The sequence below is a fragment of the Arachis ipaensis genome, chromosome B02, assembly GCF_000816755.2.
Source record: "Arachis ipaensis cultivar K30076 chromosome B02, Araip1.1, whole genome shotgun sequence".
Lineage (NCBI taxonomy): Eukaryota > Viridiplantae > Streptophyta > Magnoliopsida > Fabales > Fabaceae > Arachis > Arachis ipaensis.
Genome location: NC_029786.2, coordinates 66,380,471 through 66,388,239, shown reverse-complemented (window position 1 = coordinate 66,388,239; position 7,769 = coordinate 66,380,471). Strand labels below are relative to the sequence as shown.

Below are 7,769 nucleotides of genomic sequence, written 5' to 3'. Positions count from 1 at the left end.
GATATTAGAAATTTTATTTAACAAATTTAAAATATGCATCTATTTGATTTTTAATACAGTTATAAAAAAATTATTATTTAGAGAAAATGATCAAATTAGTCTTTGAAAAAATATTCATTCTCCAAATTAGTTCTTGAAAGATATTTTTAATTAAATTGATCTTTCAAATATTTTAAGTTAATCATTTTAGTATTTCTATCACTTCCGTTATTAAAGATAAAAATTTATTGATGTAACTTATACAAACATTTAATTATGTATATGTTATATTATTACTTAACGTGCAACATTAATAAATTTTGGTACTGTCAACAAAAAAATGACAGAAAAACTAATACAATTAATTAAAATTTTTGAAAAATAAATTTGATTAAAAAAACTTTTGGAGATTAATTTGAAGAATGAGTGCTTTTTTATGGACAAATTTGACCATAAACTTTTATTATTTTGTCATTTGTTTTTTTATTTTATATTGAGAAAAGGACATTGACCATGATACTATTGGAGTGATGAATGGAGCTGAAATTTGTTTTCTTTTTGTCAGTTTAAATAGTAGTGTTCACTAAGTCCTCTCTCATCACTCATCAGTTACTAATTTTTTTTTTCTTTTCTCTGTGGTGTTTTCTTTTGTAGGCCTTTCAATTGGTCACCATTCGAAGTGTGGTTTCATAGGAGAACGGATGATGGATGAGGATATGCGACAAGGAGAATCTAATCAGTTTAATTTTTATCTTTTCGACTGTATAACCAGCAGAGGGGGTGCCTGGAAGAGACCCAGGGCTATATAATTTTCTTTATTGTTCTGATTAGCCATACGTGTATGTAGGCCATTGATGGTAGGATCCATTGTTTTCTTAATTAAAAATATGGTTAAGGACAAATTGATTAGTTGTCTTGCTTGAATGCAACAATGAGTGTGACCACGCACACATACATGTCAAGTTAAATAAAATTGGCACTACGTATATTCTCCCCCTTGTAATTCTCTCTTTGTCCCTTGCCTTTTTTAGGTCTCTTCAGAGAAGGGAAAAACAATCTTTACAGCTAGATCACTATTACATCTCTATATTAGCAATAATTTCTTTACTTATTGTTATTTATTTTGTCTACATTCATAATTATTAGAGATGTGGGTTTGGAAATATTCTTAGGATTTATTTATTTATAATTTCTTCCATACATATAGTTTATATGTGTCCAGAATCTTCTAATAAATAATGTCTAAAAATATTATTGTTATATTGTCTCAACCCTAATAGTTAGTAATTATGTACTGATATTTTCAAAAATATTTAAGAGATAATATAAATCAGTCTAAAATTAGTTTTATATCTCTGGAGTTAATGTTATATTTCTTAAGAAGCATATGTGTCTGTTCTTATTTACAATTATTGATGTATCTTGTACATAAATTTTTTATATATTTCTTTTAGTGTATATATACCAATTGCTACTCTTGGGAAATAGTTTCCTAACACGAACTTCCACTTCTATTATTACTGAAGTTATAGGAATATGTATGGAACGGATTGCATCTTCTCAAATGAGTTTTATTGAATTTAGGGTATGTATATAGTTATATTTTCTTTGTTTATCACTTTACATGTTTTCTTATTTTAGGATTTGTACTTCAATTTCGTGATAATTTTGTGTGTTTCAGATAGAGTTTAAGGGAGTTCGATTTGTCAAGTAGCATTGAGCCATATTGGTCGGTCCTATGGCTAAAATTACATTAATAAAGTTTCGTATATGACTAGTGTCTGCTGTATAAATTTTGAAAATAAAATAATACCATTTTTGTTACTTTAAAAAAAATGGTTTGGATTCACATACATATCTATTAATTAATTTCCTCATGTTAATATTGTAGCATGCTTGTTATGTATATTCTACCTTAATTTACGCTCTCCATAATGATGATAACATAGTAATTACTGAAATAATTAATACTACATAAATTAGATGTTAACTAATTAGGTTATTTCCAGAAATAATATTATAATAAACTCTTGAATATGAGTTTCTTAACTAGCGTACAAATGATTAAAGTAAATGTTTAGCTAACATGTGTCTTTAAAAGCATAAGTCAACGATATTAACTAAAAAAATATAAAATTTTAATTTAATATATTTATTAAAATAAAAATTTAAAATTTTTTACTAATAGTAACTTTAACTTCTGTATTTTAGGCACATGTTAGTTAAACCATTAAAGTAACATGTATTGTGTATTAAAGATGGTATAATATGTTAGTGTTCCACAAGTCAGGATCTTTGTTCCCACTCACTGCATGTATAAAGTAGTGACATTTCTGATGTAATGTTCTAAGTTACTTTTAGCCATCGAATTAAATGCTTAGAATTCATGTACTTATACTTATTCCATGACAATTTAATGTTTATGATGAACATTGTCTGCTTAGCTAGATAATTTGTAGGACATATACATGCATGGACACTAACTAGGGTTAAATACATGATTTTAGACAAATCTCAAAAATGGTTGCAGTACATAGCATGTCTATATGCCTTTTTGTACCAACACATAGTGCGTATGCTCCTTTCTCTTAATCTAATGATACTACATATATTTATAAAAAAATATTATTTGTATATAAATATATGTATATTTTTAATATATATTTTATAAAAATAATTGATTTTTGTATACACTTAGCATACTTGTTATTTATATATGCTGATTTGTGTCAAAGGATTTTGCTTTACATTATTCAGCTCCCAGAAGCTCATATTCGAAATGCTTAGCAAAATTAAGACGTATATCTCCTTGCATTGTAGTGGGGGATATAAATGGGAGTACTCATCACCAACCTTTTGGATAGTGATGATAATGGAAGTCATGAATTAATGGTCTAGAAAGATTCAAATAGTAGTTCCTCCTTCCAATATGCCTGTCTTTTTCACTCTCTTTTGTTGTATATATAGTGTTCATACAATTTGCGCATTGTGTCTGTTCCTTTGTTCTTGTATACATACTTGATTGGAAACTTGACTCTCATTCCATGATGAGAGGGACTTCATATACATATATGATCTTCTTATTCACTAAAGATATGATTCTTTTAACGACTCATTAAGTAGTGTATATCAATTGTAGATTATATATAAAACTAACTTATCATAAGATTACAAATATTAGGTCAAATGTCGCATGCATTTTTGAAAGAAAAATGTTAGAGGGTGATATTTTTTATCATCAATATTATTTAACACTTACCAGCTGACACTATTTTTATCTATTAAGGTTTATGGTTTAAAGTGTATGATTTAAAATTTAGTAATTAGAGTTTACAGTAATAATTTAATCAATTATTGTCTAAAACTAATAAATTTTGTTAATTATGTAGCAATATTTTTTTGAAACATAGGAGAGTTAATGTTATGTTATAACTTAAGTTTTACGCATCATGCTAAGATATGCAATTTATAAATAAAAGTGTGATATGTAATATTATAGTACTAAATTTTCTAGAAAAATTACTTTAATTTGACCGTCGTTTATTTTTATTTTAGTGATAATTAAAATAATTATTAATAATATATTTACTGATAATTAGACATTAATCGTCTTATACTTTATCGTTAAAAGACTTTTTGTTTCCTTTGTTTTTTTATTTGTAGCGTGGTATCACTTATAAATATCATCACAACAAGACAACTGAGATAGTTAACATTTGACAAATCTGATCTTAATAAATATTTTAATTCAAAAAAGAGCTAAAATTATTTAATGACTAACAGTTTATAACGTATAAGCAACACCAATAATACAAGATTTTTAATTTAGAGTTTAAACAATTTCTTTTGGTAGAAAAATTATGGGACAGAAATGAATCTTTTTAATTCTTTTTCTCAATTATTGTAAAGTACGAGATTTCACTATATACTTCTTAAATTAATAAAAAATTACAATTAAAAAAATAATTAAAAGAATTGAAAACATCCATTCCGGAAAAAGAAAAAAATTACCGAAGGAGTAGAGATCGACTGAATAATGATATGATTTTAACCCGGTCTTCCATGGGCATTTTCCATACCTTTGGTTTAGTATATACCTCTTGCCCTTTGTTGGTCACCCAAAGTAGTAACACAAGTTGAAAGCATATAATCCAAATCAATCAAAATCAAAATCTCTTCTTATATATCCCACTTTTTGTTTTCTTTTTTCCTTTTTTATTTTTAACATTTGCATCACCAATCTTCTGCTTTCCTTCTAACAAAGCAAAACATGTGGTTTTCCGGCTTCCACATCTATCCCTTTCAATAATTCTCCGCAAAATCTGGTTTGCAAATTCCATTGGCCTAATCAGTGCTGACGTGTAAATGCAAGTGTATGACTTAGCTTGTGCATAATTGCTCGCTATTGGTAAACTATATTATCATGTTATTGTTAGTGTATATACCAAATTAATTGGTGGTGTCAATTACCTTTTTATCCTCCTTGCTCTTTTTCCTTATTATTAGATATATCTTGAAAGTTCATATATCTATCTATTAATATATAATAAATAATTAGTACATATTTTTTTTTGACAACTGTACAACATCTTTATTTGACAAGTATATAATTTATTTAGTTGCCAAATGGCAACAAGAGATAACAAGTAATAGAGTAAAATATTTGGATAAAAAAGACTTTACAAACCAAATAAATACAAATTATTCAAAGTAAACATTTTATAAAAGAAAAAAAATGCTACATCAACTTTTTAAAGATATCATTTAAATAGTCTGGCCCATATTTTGAGAAGTAAGCATTTTATAAAAAATATATCTCTTTATCACTTTCTCCTCATCAACTTCACGCAGAACCTGAAAAAAAAAAATAAAAAAAAAATTTAATTTAGTAATTAATGTCAAACCAAAAAATTTTTAATAGCATTTCAAAGTATATGTTGTTAGGATATGGGAGGTTTCAAATAAATACAATAAAAAAAAGATTGAGCCAATTGAAATTATTCTCCAAGATGCAAAGGTATCATTTTCGTAATAAAATATGTTTTCTTTTTATTTATTGTTGATATTTTTATAGTGGTGTGATACATATATAAAACAGTCAAAATACATTACTTATTTTGGTAGAATCCATTGCACTATTCCCAAGGGGTTAGTAAAAAAATGACGTGGTGCTATTTTCGAGTTTCAGATGTACACTAATTTTGGTGTGTTCGACAATAAGTACTATAAGGAGAAGAATGATGTGAGTAGGATAGTGTTGACATTCTCCGAGAGGACTTTGGTCAATCATGTAAGAAGCCAAGCTTTCTCCTTGAGGCTTTCTGCCTTAAATCCTATGTGGATCTTCTAACTACTAACAAATTATCAGATTCTAAAATATTTGGTCAATGTCATATATACTTATAGGGTAGATTATGCATTTAAAAAATTTTTGTTTATGTTCCACAGAAGCTAATACCGCTGTTAATAAGTGTAGATCTGATCGGCGAGGTTGTTAGTAAGGAAGATCCTAGGAACTTGATCACTAGCAAAGGGAAGGAGACTAAGTGTTTAGTTATCATCCTTCAAAACCTCGAGTATGTATTATATGCACATTTAAAGGTTTAAGTTAAAATTATTTTCTTGACAACTTATGGTGATAGAATCTTATCCTTGGTTGTGTTATACTTAGGAATAATAGGATCAATTGCATTTTGTTTGGTGAGTCAGTTGACCATCTCCTACCGCACCTTGAAGAGGAGAGACCTGAACCACTTATTGTTGTGTTGCAATATTTTAAAGCAATGAGGTGGAATAAGAAAATATCGGTGCAAAGCAACTTTGAAATCTCGAAGGTCCATATTAATCCCGAATTAACAAAAGTCATCCAATTCAAGAGCAAGTTAGTGGTTTCGATTTTCTATATGTTTTGATTTAGGAAAAAGGTAAAAATTTCAGTTTTATCTAAAATTTTGTGACCATTAATGATTGTAGGTTAAGTAGTCCTACCGCATGAAGTTCGACCAGGATCAGCCAGGTGTTATCTCCTAATACATGGTCTGCCTTAGACGAGTTAAAACACAGAAATGTGGCTGTCAAGATAGTATAAGAAGATCTTAATTCCACGGAGGTCTAATGTGGCTAAAATTTACACAATTAATTTTGATATTGATGTGAGGATTTATACCGGTTCAAAATTTAACAAAATAATTTCGTTGTGAGCATAGCCCAAACCGACAATCGATCCTCAAATCAAAGTTTAAGTTTTGGTTGTCACAAGTCTAACCCAATAAAAGTAACCGAGTGTATTAGTCCGGGGTCGTTCTCCCTAGGAATCACAATCGAGTGCTCAAGTATTGGTTATAAGATGCAACGGGTTGGGTTGATAAAAATGCAAGAAAATAAATGGCAATAGAATAAATTCAAATAACTAAAGAGAGCAAGTAATAAAGAGAGACATTCATGGCAAGGATTGAGAATCTAGGCTTTCTATCCTAGTCATTAATTATCATATAACAATAATTATGAAGAGCTAATCCTCTTTAGTCATCTCCAACAAAGGAAGAAGGTATAATATTATCTTTACTTGAGAGAAAGTCAAATAAAACTAGTTAACTCAATCTAAAAGTCCTAATCAACTCACTAATTGAATTAGTAAGAGATTAGAGTCAATGGAAATAATATTAACTAACAACTCTAGATCACCAATATAAGTTGGGTCTTAATGACTCAAGATTGCCTAATTTCTCTTTCCAAGTCAAGAATGTTCAAAAAGCTACTCTAACATCCAACCAAGCATTTTGTCAAACACTTGAAAAGCATAAAAGGAAAGCATCATAAATTGCAAGAAATAATAAATTCTACGACTACCCAAAGCAAGGAATCAACAATAACAACTAAGGAAAGCACATTAAACATGAAATACCTCAAAATTGCATTAAAGAGAATGAAAATTAACAAGAGTGCATGAACAAAAAAGTAACCAAAATGAGAAATTAATAGAAAGAAATAGGAAAATCAAGACAATAGAACAAGAAATTGTAAAGAAAATAAGATGAAAGCAAAAATTAAACCTTAAATTTAAGAGAAATTACCCTAATTCTACCCTAATTCTAGAGAGAAGAGGGAGCTTCTCTCTAGAAACTACCTAAAGCATCATCCTAACCTAATCTAATTACTCTCCTTTTGTCCAATTTTCAATTCTGCATGAAATAGCCTCAGAAATGAGTTGGATTTGGGCCTGGAAAGTTCAGAAATTGCCCCCAGCGAACTCACTTTAATAAGGTCACATGATCAGCATCACGTATGCGCGTGGATGACGCGTGCGCGTCGCTGGCAGATTCCCTCCTCACGCGTACGCATGGGTGATGCGTGTGCGTGACCATGAATGTCCTACTCAAGTGTACGCGTGGATGACGCGTGCACGTGGCCTTGAATTCTCCCAATACTCATTTCTTCATGAATTCTCCCATTTATATGCTTTTTTCTTCACTTCTTCCAATCAATCCTTACCTTATAAATCTGAAATCACTCAACAAACATATCAAGGCATCGAATGGAATTAAAATGAATTAAATTTAGCTATTTTAAGGCCTAAAAGGGATGTTTTCACTTTTAAGCACAAATTTAGGGAGAATTACAAAACCATGCTATTTCATTGAATAAATGTGAGAAAAGTTGATAAAACCCACCAAATTCAACATAAGATAAACCATAAAATTGGGGTTTATCAAACCTCCCCACACTTAAACTAAGCATGTCCTAATGCTAAACTCAAGAAAGAGGCAAAGGGTATCAACATTTATTCAATG

At 29.1% G+C, this 7,769-nt stretch overlaps 1 protein-coding gene and 1 long non-coding RNA gene across 2 annotated transcripts in view; both read left to right on the top strand.

Moving 5' to 3' along the window:
* The window catches only part of LOC107625400 (regulatory protein NPR5-like), a 4,957-nt gene extending 4,204 nt beyond the window's left edge, over positions 1 to 753 (top strand). Inside the window, exon 3 of the mRNA XM_016328029.2 lies at positions 634 to 753. The gene's annotated coding sequence lies outside the window, so the exon portion shown is untranslated. The remainder of the gene's footprint in view (positions 1 to 633) is intronic.
* Positions 4,889 to 6,166, top strand: LOC110267753. Its single transcript, XR_002355656.1, has 4 exons — positions 4,889 to 5,269; positions 5,456 to 5,555; positions 5,651 to 5,860; positions 5,953 to 6,166. It is a non-coding gene; the product is annotated as an uncharacterized LOC110267753 (long non-coding RNA).